The sequence below is a fragment of the Astatotilapia calliptera genome, chromosome 5 (assembly GCF_900246225.1).
Source record: "Astatotilapia calliptera chromosome 5, fAstCal1.2, whole genome shotgun sequence".
NCBI lineage: Eukaryota > Metazoa > Chordata > Actinopteri > Cichliformes > Cichlidae > Astatotilapia > Astatotilapia calliptera.
Window position 1 is genome coordinate 33,580,869 of NC_039306.1, and position 15,861 is coordinate 33,596,729.

The window sequence follows — 15,861 nt, forward strand, 5'->3', positions numbered from 1 at the left end:
TACACAGGGGCTGGAGTGAAGCGGAATGGCATTTTTGTCCCTAAGTTGTGGTTGTGATACTTTAGCATTTAGCTAGTGTCTGAGAAGAGGAGCTAACCTAAAGGGAGTAACGTTTTTTTTATGTGTCAAGTAATTTAAATGCAACATTTCTAACAGTAAGAAAGACAGATACAATAAGCAAATCCTGATAAAGCAGCAACAGAGTGTGGCAGGAACTGGACCTGAAATTACAAACGAGTTAGCATTTTGCTCTTTGGTTTCTCTCTACTAAAATTCTCAAAATTTGTGGGTTGAATTGGGTTTTGGTTTTTGGGTTGTTGTTTTTTTAAGATACCAGGATATCTTTTGGGTTGACTTGCAAAAAATCATCATCCCAAACCATTAAGCCTGGACACCATCCATTAAGTTGTTCTGAATGATTGTTTTTAATGTGTTTCAATGTGATTTTATTGTTTTAGCTTCTAACAAGGGTTTTAGCCTTTAAAACAGGAAAGCGTTATTTCTAGCCTGATGTCACTGGTATCTTTCAGAAGAACCGTTTCTTACAAGCCACCATGTGCTCTCATCCAAGTTAAACACATGGAAGGTTTTTGGAATGATGTGTTTGACGGTGCTCTATACAACTGCCATCATCAAAACAAGAAAATATATATCTTCAAGAAGAAGGTTTATCCTGTAGTGTTGCAGAGACTTGGAGAATTAATGTCAGGAGTGACTGAAGATGCCCTGGCTGCATGTGATGGTTAAAATCTTTATTACTTACCTTGTGAGCATGCGGTGTCCCTCACTTTCTCAGTCAGATCTGCCACCCTCTGGGACACCACAGTCTAACAGGTGATGTCACAGCGCTCTGTCTTTTACATACAGTTCATGCCAGCATGTACCTTGGTAGACACTGTAGGTGTCGGGGTGCTGAAGAAGTATCATTCACTCCATGCTACAATTAAAAATTGTGTTTTATTAACCATAATCGCAGTCTTCATGTGCTCTTAGTCACTTGGGGCTCAGCAAGCTTAAGAGAAAACAGGAACTCAAAAAAAGATTGGCACGGGTCGTGAGAAAGGAGGCTGATGGAAATTCAGGGTTTTGCAGAATTGTGCAATATGGTGATAAGGTTGCATTAGCATAAGACATTTTTGTGGCTTTTAAGGACAAAGGGTTATGTGCAAACTTTCGATGGCTGGCAGTTGATGTCGGAGTTGATTTTGGCTGGCATTAAAAGCGCTACTGAGTTTCATTACTGAAAAAAAAGTGAAGAGCATCTACACAGCGCTGTGTTTTTTCACCTTTTCCTCTTTAATCACATGCAAATTTATAACTTTCTGTTTCCTTGAGAAGAGGCTGCAGACACTTAACGTTATTCAAAATTCACCAAAGTCACCCATGTGATTCAGGAAACAAAAAATGACTACGAGTACACGTTAATGTATTTCTCACTTATGGTAAAAACTGCAAACCATTGCTACACCCTTGGGGCGCAAATTCGTTTGCTCAGAGCCGTGAGTACTGAAGCATTACTGTGAGGACTGGGAGGAGAGCTCTGTTCGTGCCTCTGGTTCCCATAGTTGGACCGGCCAGCTCTGGTTGCCTGGGTTACTGTATCCCTTGCGGATGGTCATCTTGCTGTTGCTATGCTAATGAGAGAATATCAAAGCCACAAGCAGCAGCGGCTGCCTGTCGAGTTTACGTGAGAGAGTTTGTGCGTGTGTGTGGTTTATTTACAGTCTGACACCTCAGAGGTCGCTGAGAGGCCAGAGCCTTTAACTTAAAATGTCATACCAATTAAGAATTTGTGAAATTAAGCAGGCAATATCAAACTTTGCATTTTATTCATTAGACATGGAGCTGCTCCTAATGGGGTTGCTCTCTCTGGCTCGTCTCTGCTCTCACCTCCCCTACTGACTCTTCCTTTTACTCGCTGCTGTTTCATTATTTACATCCCCATCTCTGGCTCTTTTTTGGCACAGTTTATCAGTTTAATCAGCTTGCGTGGGGATAGCAGGAGGAGGAGGAGGTGGGGGAGGATGTGAAGATGGGAGGTGGGTAATGCATCTTTATTAGGCTCCCAACATCAGCCCAGGAGACGAGTCTCTGCTATCACTGTCAATTAGCAGGGGGAGACGCTCAGAGGGGTGGGGGTGGGGTGGACTGCAAATGGCAGGCTTCTCTTTATTAATATCTGGAAACAAGCACACAGCATTCAGACGTACAGAAAGAAGCTTCGTCTTTATTAAAACACACTTAGTGCAGCAGTGCAAACCATACAGCAGAATGTCATCAGGCAGTGTAAGGTGCAGTTGCAGAGCTTCAGGTTTCATTTACTGAGAGAATTAAGAAAAAAAGAGGGGGTGCAGGGATGGCTTGACTTTATTCGGCACAGGGACAGATATTACATTATCATTTCATCATGGCTTCCTGGCAATATGGCTTTTTCAATCAGCGAATACAGACATTATTTATTCATCGATGCATTTTTAAAAAGGCACACAAGATACAGCGTAGCCATTCTCCACAGAGTTGACACAATCAAATATACATGAATATAATATTAGTGTGAGATTGTTGGGTGGGGGGTGGGGGGTGTTAAATGAAACTTTATTCAAATGGAGAACAAGGAGAGGAAATGGGGAAAGGGATTAGAGCGCCGCATTTACCCGTCTACATTTATCTCTGCACTCGGGTTCGATTTTGTCCGGAGCTGCTCCTGCGTGTGTGTCCCTTTCTGTTAGCCTGAGTGAGTCTGCCTGCGTGTGTGTGTGTGTGTGTGTGGTCTGGCAGTATATCCTTGCTTTAAGGCAAGTGTCTCTTTAATGAGGCTTTGCTGCAAAAGGAGCTCCCTAGGACTCTTGACGTGTTCTGCATTTCAAACCAGTAGCACACTCTCTCCTCCATCACACACACACACACACCCTTCATCACAGGTTAATGTGTGTGTTGTGCCAAAGCATTGATTGGTGGATTTCCGTCAATGACGGACAACCTTTCTGAAGCTGTGCGCTGCCTCTCAGCTGCTTTTCCCTTGTACTCGTTCGTTCTCTCGGCTTTTTTCCTCCCTCCTCCGTCTCTCGCCGCAGCACTCTCTGACCTCATGTTTATGTATCTCACTATGTCGCGCTCTTCATCAGAGCTGCTCTGTCAAAGGTCCCTTCCCCATCTTTTCTCTCCTCTCTCTGCCTTGCTTGTTTTTCCGCTGCAAAGGCACTGGGATATGAATAATATAAGAAAGAAGCAGATAGCATTGCTCACCCTCAGACAAACAGGCTGCTCCACGTGTTGTTAGGAGACAGAGGGCAGAGAAATCTGACGGGGGTGAAAGAATTTGTAAGGTGCTACAAACGAATTCCTGTCAAAGACAACTGAGGCTCCCGCGGGCAAAGAAGCGGCTGACGGACGGATTCTGCGATTGCTCTGGCCGCGTACTGGACTGAAGGCACAGGCTTTGTGTCAGTTTAGACAAACTGTATCGCCAGATTAGTAAATGAATAGGCTCCAACGGGTGGATTTGCAGTCAGGAGCTCAAAGCTAGAGCTTCCCAAGCAAAGAATCAACCGGCTATTCGTCACTGATTTGGAGCTGTGATGAACTCTGGTTTTCCAGTCAGGGCAAGTTTCTCTCGCGCTTGATTGTTTTTCAAGGAGGATGAAGTGTTCAAGAGCAGATCAGCTCATTAGCGGCCATGCTGAATTGCTCTTAATGAATGCTATCAGCCGCTAATGAAAAGTATTGTTCTCGAGCGCAGCTAAATCAAAAGGTGTTTAAAGCGCACGCTCGCTGCTCTCACACGCACTTCATCAACGAGCGTTTGGCGAAGAGGTCCCCGATGGGGACTCAACACCATGGTTACAGGGGCTAACACCCCCCACGAGAAATCAAACTCTCATTTGGACCACAGCCACTGCTCAATACCCGCTCCGGTATCGATCGGCCTCGGTGGGAGTGCTTATGTGCGCGAAGGAGAGAGGGAGTTTGAGAGAGAATGGGAGGCGGGGCGGGATGAAGAGGAAAAAGCAGCGAGGGATTGATTTATCTCCCATTGATGATGGTGATTTGGCATCAGATATGTGGGATGCCTGACCTTATTTACAGCCCCCCCACCTCCTCCGCCTGCCAATTAGAAAAGTTTTCCTCTGTACGCTTGAAAACACAGCTCAATAACACAAAAGTATAAAACAGGGGATGTGTGGAAAATGGCACGTGTAAGAGAGCAGACAGCCTGAAGCGACTGAATCGAAGAGTCCGTTAAAGGTGATGGTGGGAAAAAGCGACCATCTCGCTGTGCATCTCCTTTAACCTTCAGCCCACTAAAACTGAAGGCCCTGGGGTGTTTCCAGCATCTCAAATAGACATCAATTTGATATTTTGTTGGCAGGGCTGCTGCTGAGGCTGCTCTTTAAAGAAAATTTCTCATTACCCTTACTAAATTCTGACACTTAAAGACCATTAAGCTAAACTGCTCCGAAGCCTAAATTGTGCCAGTGAACCAGGTTATATTCTGCAAAGTGAGCTCCCCAGTGAAGCTCCTGGTGCAGTGAAGTATACAAAATAATCTCACATCTCCAGCGTTAGCAGCAAATGTTCCAATAAACGGAGCCTCCCGCCACCCTCACCCCCACCCGGTCGAAAAATAAGGCAACTGAAGTGGCGGAGTATCTTGCTAATTTGTGAGGAAGAGTAAATACACCGAAAGCCTCTGCTTGAAGATATTTTTTCATTTCTCCAGTTAGCGGTGAAGGCTGAGGAGATACACAAGGGAGAAGAGTCCAAAGAGTTCATTTTCCTGACGCTTTGATGCTGTATTTGTACTTGCAAAATATAGCAAGCGGACCTTGAGGATTTTACTCCAGCTTACAATCAACAAACTAAAAAAGTTAGTACAAAAAAATCGGGCTGTTGGTTTATGTTTAAGGCAAATCATGCAGCACAAAAGGACAATTATGGAGTTTGTGTAGATGAGCACCAGGGCCGTAGCCAGAAACTCTAATGTCAGGAGTCAAAGCCCTCGCATTTTACCCACCCCGCATTTCTTTAATTATACATATTTTCTTTTTCGTAATTACTTATCACATCTCTCAATGTATGAACTCAGCTATATTTACTGGGGCTCTTTAGGGACTTTTATCTGCTATTTCTCTTGAGTTGCATGATGGGAATTGTAGGCCTTATCATTTTCTGCTTCTTTTCTTTACTCTGCCTTTTGTCAATTACCCTTTAGCTCAAATTCACATCTTCTTCTTCCTAGCGGTTTATATCCCGCGACGCAGGGTCCGCTATCTTGCATGGCTTCCTCCACTTCTTCCTAAGCTCAAATTCACATCTATTATCTGTAAATAGTATTCACAAATGTTAACATCTCTGTGTGGTGAAAGCCATATTTCTGTTTTCATGATTTAAAAAAAAAATTCTTTGTTGTGATTTTTGGACGATTCTTTGTGGTGTTAATTTACCCAACACAACATTTTCTCCAAACCATCACTGAATATTTATGGAAATTTTTCAGCAACTGTGAACAAACTATAACACTGCTGGGAAATGAATGAATTTCTAATTTGAGGATTTGAAAAAACAAGTATATTTGCAAATACTACATTTTAAAAACAGCGCAGCACATCTATTAATAAGCCACTCAGGAGTTTCAGGAACCTGGTGGAAGGTTACATTCTATCTAATAACAAACAGGTTGTCACCTCAGACTCTTAAAGAAGACTACGTTTCACTTATTTTCTGTTCTTAGACCTTTTAAATGCAGACAGCCAAAGGTCAAGATTCACACTTCTCTGAGCACTAGGTTTGAGACAGGTTTTTCTGCTCTTGGCTCTGTATGATGTCACTGAGAGGCGATATATCTGACTGAGGCACCAGGCATAGTCTCCACCTTTCACTTCAAATGTGGCATGCAGCGTCAAAATGTTTGCTAGTACAAAAAATGTTGAAAAAAAAATTGAAAAAGCAAATCCATAAACAGCAGCAGCGAGGACTTTATCCCCAGGATGATGGATCTCGTCCTCTACAGCACCTCCACTACCCTGGCCCATGAGTCAGGCAGTCACTGACGCCACCCTAACAGAATTTTTCTGTAAAGTCTTACATTTTCAGTTATGCAGTGCAGCCATTTGGGTCTGGCAGCATGCTAAATTGCCAGGTGCAGCTTTAGTAGTGATTTATAAATACATTTTTACTCAACTTAATTTCATAACTCCTCAGGCATCGACCTCAGCTCTCGAGGGTGTCAGAATTGCTCTTCTATCACGAGGAGCACATGTGTGGTTGGCAACTCAAGGACTGGTTGGGCCTGGTGGAGTTGGGGGGGCTGGTAATGACCAAGGCGCAGACCTGAGGTTGGCACAGCAGGCTGCAATCTAATCAGCACCGCGCCTTATTTTCATGGAGACGTGGGGGAGAATTAGATATTTAATGGCGACAGTTTTATCTTTCAATCACACGCCTGGGTCTGCACCGTGGACACCTTGTTAAGGGGCTAGATGTGCCCAATCAACAGGCGTAGGTGGGCTGTCAGTGTGAGTTTGCGCCCGTCTGTGTGATTGAGTGTGCATGGGTGCTTTTAGCTGGTTACCACTCTCCAATCAGAGGTGTTTGTGTGTCTCACTGTGGCTCATATTGTGTTTGATGCCTGAAGACTGGCACAAATTGGCAATCAGGTGAGGTTGGCATGGACGAGGGCCTCTCCTCACCAGGATCCTGACTCCAATTGGCCCCTTCTCCGCTCTCCCATCCTCTCATCCCTCTCTTCCTCTCTCACCAAAGCCATTTTAACTTGACCCTGACAGGTGCTCCTGACAAAACCCATTACAGTCTCAATTACGCTATATATCTCTCCCTCCTTCTCCTTCCACTGCTTGTTTTTATCCCCCATTTTTCCCGCTCCACTCCTCTGATACTCCAGAGCCGGTGGGAGCTCTAATCGGCCGGCGTTAGCACTTCCCTCTTGACTATCACCAGTCTATCATCACTGCGCATCTCATTTCTCCTAATTAGCCTTAGTGGGACCATCACTTTTCTCTTCATTAGGAACAACACAACAGATGTGGGTGAGAGAAGCAGAAGCAATGGTGGGACAACAGTGTGATGAATGGTAGGGTATATGTGCGTGTGTGATGTGTGTGTCTATCTGCATGTGGGGATGTTTGCACAGAGAGATCGGGTCTGCCACCTAAGTGTATGTGCACGCTTACTGCATAATTTTTTATTGAGATTATTCTTTTGGAATTTTGCCTTTTATTTGACAGTGACACATAGGCTGGTGGCCAGAATCAAATTGTGGCATATTGCAGGTATAATGCATTCATCTACAATACCAGGCTACTAGAACACCCATCTGACTGAACAGCTTGCAACTGTGGTGCAACCATGCGAGCTAGCTTCACTGGTTTTCCCTGAATACCACACAACTTTATGTTAGTGCCAGCAATACTGTCATTTGTCTGGGGTCTACAAAGGTCTTCTTTGATTTATACATCACTTGCAAATAGATTTGATCCATCAGCTCGTGTTGATCATGACTTGTCTGAACCAGAATAAGAACTTCTACTACAACGGTCAACCTGTGGTGCAGAAATTGCAGTTCCTATATTGGCCACTTGAGGGTAAGTCAGTAACTACAGACATATTTTCATGGCCAATTTTTGCCATGAAATTAGCACATTTACAGCCTGGGATAGTGAAAAGAATGTTTTGGTCTCTATGAATAATTTAATCTGAGGTTTCAAATACAGAGTCAAATTGGTGATATCCATCTTTTATATAAAGTCTGTGGTTGAGTTTGCTAACCCTGCTATAATAATCATGCTGTACAGCTAACCCCACCACAAACCCCTGTAACATCTGCAACATCATGTCATTTCCTTAAGCTGCTGGAAATGCGGACACATATGTTTGGACTATATCTGCAATATATATATATACAGTATATACGTGACACTGCACCTACTCATGATTTGTAAGTAGTCGCAAACCAACTAAGACAAATCTTGGGTTGTATCCAAATGCCCAACAATGAAAATATCTTTGGGGCGATCGATTTTTGGTGATTCGTGTTTTCAAATGGAACTTAAATAATGTGGTTCAGAAGTCTCATTTTAAATTCACAGGGAACTATCGTTGGGTTACATGGGGTTAGGTAGAGATTAACTCGCTCCCCTTCAGAATAAAGCAGAAGTCCGACATTTGGGAAATGACACTTTCGTGTAAAGACTTCAGTCTGCCCTTTTCTTTTTGCTAACAATTAAACGTGCAGACAGAAGATTAGCCATTTTGACACAGGAGCAAATAAGCCTACTGTGTGAAGCTTCTCCTTTAAGCTGGGGGAACAGAGCTTCTGATGCAATTCAGAAGTAAGTCCCTTTCATTAGAGTTCATTCCCTACTAGTATCATCCACCATTTGAATTTATGTATGACCTCATTATGCAGCAAAGGGCCTTTGAATCGGATGACATATATTAATATTATATCTAACCTAACTGAAGTTCACTCTCTTTTTTTTGCCACATTTCAAATTTGCCTTTTCTGCCCTGATATTACATCTTTGTCTTTCCGGTGGTTTACCGTCTTTTCTCACCAATTTCTCACCCTTTCTCTGGGCGTCCTTGTTCCCGGCGCCCTCCCCTCTCCATCTCCTGCAGGTGTGTGCATGATGTGTGGGAGCAGAGAGGAGGGGCAGCAAGGTGTTGAAGGAGACGCGTGAGACGTACAGGGAGCAGCAAGTGATGAATCTTCCAGCCGTCTGTAACACTCTCCGCTTCGCCGGCTCTTCCCTCGTTTCTGACCCAAATCTAATGCGACAGGACTCGTTTTCGCCGTCCCCGCGCGCTCACCACCTCCCACAACCCGCCCTCCCCCTCGCCGCTCTCGCAGGAGTCATGCACCACCCCTCTATTTTTAGCTGTTTGTCCTTGAGTTACAATCCCCGAAAATTGCCATGATCCATAAAGGGGTTGTGGTGCTTGAGGGAGAACATGCTCGCACACACACACACACACACCGTTGCCAGTGCCAATTCACCCTCCAGCCCTACCCCCACCCCATCCTCACTTGCCCCACCACCACATCGTACCACCTCTGTGCATGCGTGTGTGTGTGTGAGCAACAAATCGTTACCAATTTAAAGTCTTTCTCCATTACTGGAGCGAATATTCCTCTCATTAAAGAGGTGAAATGGAGGGAGTTAAACGAGTGCAACGCCGACAGATCAGGCTGTTCTTTTCGCTGCCTCCCCCCCACACGCACACACTCTCATGCCCCACCTCAGAAAGTTATCCACTGTAGCCAATTAGCATGACTGCTCTGTCTAGCATTAGCCCCCCCTCCACACACACACGCATCCAGCTCGTGCTCTCATTACCGTCTTTCTCTCTCTTCCTCCGCTATCGTCCCTCCTCTCATTCTCTCTCTTTCTCATTAGGGCTGCGTCGTAACACAGTGAATCATAATAGGTGCTCTACACTGTGAAATGGCTTTAGCTTTGTCTCATTTCGCCGCTTGTAGCAGGAGAATGAGTAAACAGACAATCTATTCCATGCAGGCGTAGACACACACCAACAGACACAATCAGGGCCGTTCATTAATCTGTCGTAAAGCAGCTTTTTGCCCGCCTGAAGGAATCCCTGATATTCGCAGACAGAGAAAGAGAGACGGGTGGGGGCTAATCTATGGGAGCTGCCATGCAAGGCCATGTACTATCCACCGATAATAAACAGATGAATCCGAGCAAGGAGAGAGTTTCGGGACACGACGAGTGAAAGATGGAGCAGAGGGAGAGATAGCAGGAGGACTTCGGGCGAATGAGGTGGAAGGCCCGAAGGTAGATCGGAGAGGGGAGAGAGGATGGCAGCGAAGAAGTTGGGGAGGGGGGCGAAACAGCGTGCAGCAGGGGGTGGAGACGGCGGCACTGAGGCGTATTCTAAGCCCTGAATGTAAATATGCGTGAGGGGATTATCACAGAGTGCCAGGCGGCGCTTTTGGGGCTTTGTTTCCGTGACACCATGACGTTGGCTTTGTTTCCCTGACAGCAGACGTGTGTGTGTGTCAGTGTGTGTGTATGTGTGCCATAGCATGTGTGTTTGTGTGTGACATCCAGGCATCTGTTTCCTGCTGGAAAAGGTTAATTACATCTCCACTGCCTGACTGGACGTGCCATGCATAATCACACATGCTAATGAGACCTGTGTGTGTGTGTGTGTCTTTTGTCTTTGTGTCTCCATGTGCATTCTGGAAAGGCTGTACTGTAGTGGCTGAACAGATATCTTAACCACTTGTTTCAGCTTTGAAAAGCTATTGTTGCAGCCAAGAAGAAGCACAGACACACACACAACACTCGCAGAGTCCTACACTCAAACAGGTGACAGCTGGAAGAGCACCGCAACGGCATTTACGGACAGACACTCCTCTCCCAATGGGGGACATTAATTGATGGGTCTGCATCCATGTGTGCGTGTGTTTGTAATTACTCGTCTGCCTGTTAATGAGACAGAGATGCTACGCCGTAAGCGGAAGGACTTCTCCCAAACTCCGCTGCTCACTCTGACCCCTGACTCCTATCTTCACACTCCAGCTAAGCTGCTGATTGGACAGCTGCTTGGCTTTAGATGGAGCCCAGCGCAGCGTGAAAAGCCGAGATGGGCTCCGGCCCTCCATGGGTGACTCTGGAAATTACTGCACACTTTCTCACTCAGCTGAAGTTTTCACTAAGTTGATCTGACATAAGCAGGTAGGTGAGGAGGTGCAGAGCTCAGTCGAGCTTTGGCTCTAATTCAGCCCCCGCGGAGGAGCGGTGAGGAGTGCGACTCAGAAAAATAATGGATTTCTAGAGTCCATCGCCTCTTCGCACCTTGTGAGGAACGCCAGCTATGGCAAGAAATTAATCAAACAGATACGATTTTTTTTCTCTTTTTTTGGAATCACATCAGCAAAAGCAAAGTTCTCAGTCAGCTGCCAAGGGAGAAATGAGAGTGCTGCAGGGATGTGTAATGGGCATGAGCGAGGAGTTCGCAGGCTTTTATTTTCAACTTGAAGAGCGTGGCTCAAGACAGCCTTGTGCTTGTTGAGTTTAGCCAGGTTAAAAAGTACAAAAGAAGAAGTGTTAGTCACCGATACTCTGGGAAAAATACAGTACCTGATTCGAAACCACCTTTTCTTTCTTTTCTTTTTTTAACTTTAAATAAAAGCCTGTGCTCGTTGAACCCCCTTTACCATCTCTGTTATAATGTCGCCAGGCAGCATACCAGACAGTGGAGGCTGTCCTGAGCAGTGATAACCCAGGCCACACATTTCGGTCCATTAGGGATAAATCCCACAGAAAAGGCGAAGACAGCTGGGCTGACAGCAATGCTGTCACACCTGTGTCTCCTGATCCCTCCATTGCTCTACCTCTTCACACTCCTCATCCTCCACTTGATCACTTTTCTTCTTCCTCCGTCTGCGGCAGAAGCCATTAAGGCCACAGAAGCAGGCGCAGGTGAAGGGCATGTCCTATCTGATGCACCGCATCTACGTGAACCTGTGAATGGACACAGAGGGAAGAGGGGGAGAGAGAGAAGAATAGGTAAAGCATTAAAACAGTCCTCTTTCATCTAGTGCTCATGATAAGGACTTTTGCTTGGAACAAACATGGATATCTGCAATAGAAGAAGCTGCTTCCCTTTCATGCACGTTTCAGGCAAAGCCAGTTTTCTGGATGGAACTTAGCAAAGATTAAGCTAGTGGCCATTTCTTTATGTGCAGTGGACTCTTTAAGCAGAGGTACCATCTAAAACAATAAATGCTTCAGTGATTAGCATCCTTTTTATGCTTGGAACACAAATGGGGAGAGCCTCCCCAACTAAATTAAATTTCACTGTAATCAACATGAATCTAAAGGCTCTGCACAGACCTGTAAGCTCTTAACCCTCAGAGGTCAAAGTTATCATCGGAAACAATCCCAACTCTATCTTTGAACCTGACCCTAATCAAAAAGCATTTTCACTCGCTGGGCCCACATCCTCATTTTAGGTTTGACAGCATTTTAGTAGATAAAGGTGAATGGCTTGGACGTGAATTGAGCTGCGGTTTGGGGAAGGCCTCGAAGGGGGCTGGCGGTGGCTCCCAGACCCGGCAGATCCCAATGTACTAAATAGAAGTGAAGAAGTTAAAGAACTGAAAGGTGGAGGGAGGGTGGGACACGTAAATGAGAAGGAACAGCTTGTAGAAGCCTAATTTCCTTCGGGATTAATAAAGTATTCTGATTCTGATTCTGAACTGGGGAACATATATAGATGGGAACCGGAAGGAGCGTGTTTGGAGGCATGGTCCCATTCCCGAAATTCAGATACTTTATCTCCAATTAAAAAACATGAGTTTTACAGTTCTTTGTTCTCTGCCTGTTAACTTTTGGAAGAACATTTTTTTAAATGTATAAAATTAGGTGCTCCTATAAAATACTGATATGATGGCATACAGGTTCATCACTGACAATCTTTCTATTTCAATACATGAAATCTCTACAGTGAAAATACTTACCAACATTAACGTACAGTTAATTTTAAATAGAAGTCGCTACAGCTACCACATTACTGAGCAGAATAAGATGCTAGTCCCAAAAGTATTTTTCCACTTCTAAATCAGGCCGTGTGTGGTCCAGGGCGTCACCAGTGATGTCTGACACTAACCCTACACATGTTTGTGTTCTTTTAATTGTTCTCTGAAGTCTTGGCAATGAGGGGATATAGAAAGAGTGCTTTTCTGCTTCTCTCTAAGACACTGGAGTCAGGACTGAGCTAATGAGTGAATGTAAAACAAGTGTGAACCTTGGACAGGCTTTCAGTGGAGAGAACGCAACATTCAGTTGGCATCCACTATATCAGTAAGTTTAAAAAAAACCCTGGCAACTCATTACCCTCATACAACTGAAGGAAAAGGAAGGCGATCTCAGTCTGGTCTCCTGTTTTGAGGAGACGGTGTGTTGCCATTAATAAAGAAACCATTGGGAAGATGATGCTGGTCAGTGTCATGAGTCTGACAAGCAAACACTTGGAAGAACATTTTTTTTAAAAAAATGACATGATGGCAAACAGTAAGGATTAGGGTTAGTGTCAGGTTCATAACTGATGATAACTTAGATCAGGGCAAAGAATGGGCATTTGAAAGGTCCCGCTCACATGGAGAACATGTGTTACATTGGCCTGTATTTACTGTTTAACTCCCACAGAAATACTGTTTTCATACTGTGTGCATTCACACTGGAATAGAAACGTAGAAGATTGTTGTTGATGTTCTCCCTGTCCTTGAACTGGGACCAGGAACAGCTGATCAAAACTCCTGTCAAGCACTGCATATTCACCAAAGGCCATCACTTACTCAGTAACTATGGCTGGTGCATCAAATTTGCTGCAGCTGTACTTGACAATTTCTGAACCATGTTCATTAAAGTTGTTTTCACTGACTCACTGTTCAGGTTAGTTATTTCAACCAAAATTTACAGTTTTGATCATATTATATTTTTTTACACCTTCGTCGAAGCCAGTAATAAACACGGGGATAATTATTGTCATTTCATTCTTCTAGGTATCTTTTATGCATAGAAACTTGGGTTATTTTTTCAAATTGGGTTATTTTTTTGTATGTATGTGTTTATTGATCTATTTGGCAGCTCTTGCTGACTACATTTGGTGTGTTTTTTTCTGGTGGTAGTCTAGAACTTCATCTTTTTTCATTAAGGCTGCCAAAAATCAATCAGCAATAGCTAGGCTACTGTGAGGGCAAGGTGCCCAACCCTAGAGTATTTTAAAACACAGCAAGTCTATGTCCCAATAAGCAGGTGCGTTGGTTCATAAACACTGATGTTGGTGAATCTGTTTCAAAACCACCTGATACAAACTGACACATATCTTTGCGGATGGACTGCTGATTTGTTGAGGGTGCACGCCGCCTCTTAGCGAGTGTCAGCTGGTGTAAGCTTTAGGCCCGAACGTTCAAATGAGGGTTTCACAAGATAATGTACACTTTAACACTTTCAGTGTTTGTAATGTGCCATTTATGTCTTTATACACTACTCTGTATTTATCATTAGTTATTATGGAACGTATATGTATGTTCTGACTCGGTTTTCCTCCCCTCAACCCCAACTGGTTGTGGCAGATGGGCGTCCCTCCCTATGCCTGGTTACTTCCTGTTATATGGGAGTTTTTCCTTCCCACTGTCGCCAAGGTGCTTGTTCATAGAGGGTCTTCTTATTGTTGGGGTTTTCTTTGTATTATTGTAGGTTCTTTACCTTACAATATAAAGCACCTTGAGTTGACCGTAGAATATCAAAGTGATCCTTTATGTTTGTGTTAATTTTTTGTAGTCACATTTTTGTTGAGGTTACATTTAAAACCTGTAGTATTTATCAATGTTTGTGTGTGGAAAATCTGTCTTTAAAAAACAACAACAACAACAACAAAAAACGCAGCGTAGAAAAAAATTTAAGACGGCATCAAGAGATGATGAGATGGTCCCAATGTTTCCAAATAAGATGAGGAAGAAACAGATTCCTAACCCATCCCATTCTTGAGACAAGGGAGCAGCAACAGAGAGAGTTTCATGGATTGATCCAGGAGATGAAGCTGTATCACGAGCACTTTCATACATATTTCAGGATATCAGTGGGGCAGGTTGAACTCTTGTTGGCAGAGTTGGGACCCCATCTGAGGAGGCAGCGAAATAATATCAGAGAGCTGACTGACCCGGAGCAGCTGTGTGTCTAAGGTAATATTTGATCTAAAAGATATTTAACCATTTCCATATCATTTTATATTCACGACTGGTTTATTTTAAGCTACGAGTGGTCTGACTGGTCAGATCTGTTTATTTGGATCCAAACAAAAATCGAGCTTGGTTCAAAAAAAATAAATGTCGTAAATTTGTCCAGTGTACCAGCCATGACTCTGATATTATGGATGAAAGACGAGAGACTAACAAAAATCACCCTCTTTTTTTAAGCATACAAGAGCCTTTTTTTCTTGTCAAGTGGTAGGGGTTGAGGTTAGGGGTCGGCACTGGCTGTAGTCTGCGAACACTCATTCTACAAAACGAAAGAGATACAGCCAATCGACTGATGGAAGTTCCTGTGTGACCAAAACTAAATGATCTTACCTGCAAAAACACTGATTAACTTCTTAATCTTTTGAGATTTATCGTCACTTATATGGTAAAGGTGTACAGATGTGCAAGTGATGTTATTTCAGTAAATCACAATAGGCAGCGTGTGTGACTGTGTAGATATCTGCATGTGGTTGTCTCCACATATTTGCAGTGCCTTATACTTGTTTTATGCTGCTGCTGTATATTTGCATAGGTATTTGCCTACAGAGAGAGATTTTCAGTCTACACAAACGTGCTCTCGTGCATGGAATTCATCAGGAATGAGATCAAAACCAGAGTTTGAAAAGCACAGACAGCGGTTTTTGACAGACATTCAGTTTTTTGAATGTTAGGACTTTGCTCTTCTCCACGGCTGGCTGAGCGACCAACAGCAGCACATGCAACAGTAGCCCAGAGACCAGTTTAACACATACTTAGGACATTGCCTCCATCTGGTAACAGACGCTCCCTGCAGGTAGACGGTCCAAAGCTCCCTACGATCTGCCAACACACCGCCAACGGAAAACCATGTTCAGCCCATTAAGCAAGAAAAAACTCCATGTAGATAAAGTTACAGGGGTTCAGTCAGTAGGTCATTACACACACACACACACACACACACACACACACACACACACACACACACACACACACACACACACACACACACACACACACACACACACACAGTCTATTGAGCGCTGTCACTCAGCAAGGAGAAAAACTCGTTTTACTGCTACACTTCTCATATT

At 44.0% G+C, this 15,861-nt stretch overlaps 1 long non-coding RNA gene across 1 annotated transcript in view; it reads right to left on the bottom strand.

Annotated features, from left to right (window-relative positions):
• Positions 1 to 2,207: 2,207 nt before the first annotated feature.
• LOC113022998 (uncharacterized) overlaps positions 2,208 to 15,861 on the bottom strand; it is a 31,061-nt gene continuing 17,407 nt past the window's right edge. The window contains exon 3 of the long non-coding RNA XR_003272481.1: positions 2,208 to 11,510. This is a non-coding gene — a long non-coding RNA (uncharacterized LOC113022998). The remainder of the gene's footprint in view (positions 11,511 to 15,861) is intronic.